Source organism: Ornithorhynchus anatinus, chromosome 4, assembly GCF_004115215.2.
Source record: "Ornithorhynchus anatinus isolate Pmale09 chromosome 4, mOrnAna1.pri.v4, whole genome shotgun sequence".
NCBI lineage: Eukaryota > Metazoa > Chordata > Mammalia > Monotremata > Ornithorhynchidae > Ornithorhynchus > Ornithorhynchus anatinus.
In genome coordinates this window covers 88,252,524-88,254,455 of record NC_041731.1, presented here as the reverse complement: position 1 = coordinate 88,254,455, position 1,932 = coordinate 88,252,524, and the positions used below count along the sequence as shown (strand labels likewise).

At 44.5% G+C, this 1,932-nt stretch overlaps 1 non-coding gene across 1 annotated transcript; it reads right to left on the bottom strand.

The window, feature by feature from the left end:
• Window positions 1–1,592: 1,592 nt before the first annotated feature.
• On the bottom strand, window positions 1,593–1,730 carry LOC114811461. The gene has a single exon (XR_003759164.1). It is a non-coding gene; the product is annotated as a small nucleolar RNA SNORA7 (small nucleolar RNA).
• Between the last annotated feature and the right edge of the window lie 202 nt (window positions 1,731–1,932).

Sequence of the window (1,932 nt, the reverse complement as noted above, 5' to 3'; positions counted from 1 at the left end):
AGTCTTGCATTTCCTCCTGCCTTCATGATATATCTACTTAGGTGTCCCTCCAAAACCTCAAACTTAACATGTCCAAAACAGAACTTCTTATATTCCCACCCAAATCCTGTCCTCCCATTACTTTCCATCACTGTAGACAGCACCACCATGCTTCCTATCTCACAAGCCCATAACCTTGGTGTTATCTTTGACTCATCTCTCATTCAACATGCGTGGCTCAGTGGAAAGAGCACGGGCTTTGGAGTCAGGGCTCATGAGTTCGAATCCCAGCTCTGCCACTTGTTGGCTGTGTGACTGTGGGCAAGTCACTTAACTTCTCTGTGCCTCAGTTCCCTCATCTGTAAAATGGGGATTAAGACTGTGAGCCCCACGTGGGACAACCTGATTCCCCTATGTCTACCCCAGCGCTTAGAACAGTGCTCGGCACATAGTAAGCGCTTAACAAATACCAACATTATCATATATGCTCGGCCCACTTGTCAGCTATGTGACTTTGGGCAAGTCACTTAACTTCTCAGTTGCCTCAGTGGCCTCATCTGTAAAATGGGGATTAAGACTGTGAGCCCCAAGTGGGACAACCTGATTCCCCTGTGTCTACCCCAGTTCTTAGAACAGTGCTCGGCACATAGTAAGTGCTTAACAAATACCAACATTATATTCAATCTATTACTAAATCTTGTTATAACATTGTTTAAATCCACCCTTTCCTCTCCATCCAAATTGCTACTACTTTAATCCGAGCACTTATCCTATCCCACCTTGATTACTGTGTCAATCTCCTTGCCCATCTCCCTATCTCTTGTCTGTCCCCACTCTAGTCCATATTTCACTCTGCTATCCAGATAATTTTTTCTATAAAAACGTTCAATCCATGTTCCCCTACCCCGTAAGAACCTCCAGTGGTTGCCCATTCAGCTCTGCATCAAACAGAAACTCCTTACCATAGGCTTTAAAGCACTCAGTCACCTTGCCCCCTCCTTCCTCAACTCACTGCTTTCCTATTATTCCCCACCTGCATTCTCTGTCCACAGTGGGCTCTAGAAAGGGAGACATTATTATTATAAATTAATTAATCACAGATACATATGTACATGTTGTGGGTCTGTAGGAGAGGTGAATAAAGGGAGCAAACCAGGGAGATGGAGAAGAGAATGAGAAACGAGGAAATGAGAGCTTAGTCAGGGAAAGTCTCTTGGAGAAGATGTGCCTTCAATAAGGCTTTGAAGGTGGGAGAGTAATTACTCTTCCAAGTGCTTAGTACCATGCCCTCCACATAGTAAGTGCTCAATAAATATGATTGATCGATTGATTGATTAGGCCAGATGAAATTAAATAAGCATTAAGTGCAAATGCAATGCAGTTGTTGTTGTTGTCTTATGCAGTCAAGTCATGTCCGACTCATAGCGACTCCATGGAAACATCTCTCCCAGAACACCCCACCTTCATCTGAAATTGTTCTGGTAGTGTATCCATTAAGTTTTCTTGGTAAAAATCTGGAAGCAGTTTACCACGGCCTCCTTCCGTGCAGTAAACCTTAGTCTCCACCCTCTTCTCTCTCCCATGCCTCTGCTGCCCAGAACGGGTGAGTTTTGACTTGTAGCAGATTGCCTTCCACTCTCTAGCCACTGGCCAAGCTAGGAATGGAATGGGTAGGCCTCTGCTTGACTCTCCCTCCCGTAGTCAAGACTGGTAGAGTACTGGAAACTCCCCAGGTGCGACCCTGAGAAGTGGCAGTGTAGTAAAGGGCAAAAAATACCAGCAATATAAAAACAAAGTGGGTAAGGCTGGGTAAGAATGAATAGAACAGAAAAAGGCCTGTGGCCTAACTGCCCTCCAGTAAAATGCAAGGTAGCATTGCAGTGCATTTGAGAAGAAAAGTCCACATGATAATGAACTCTAGCAACTAACAGAAGCTTGATATGTAAGGGTCTT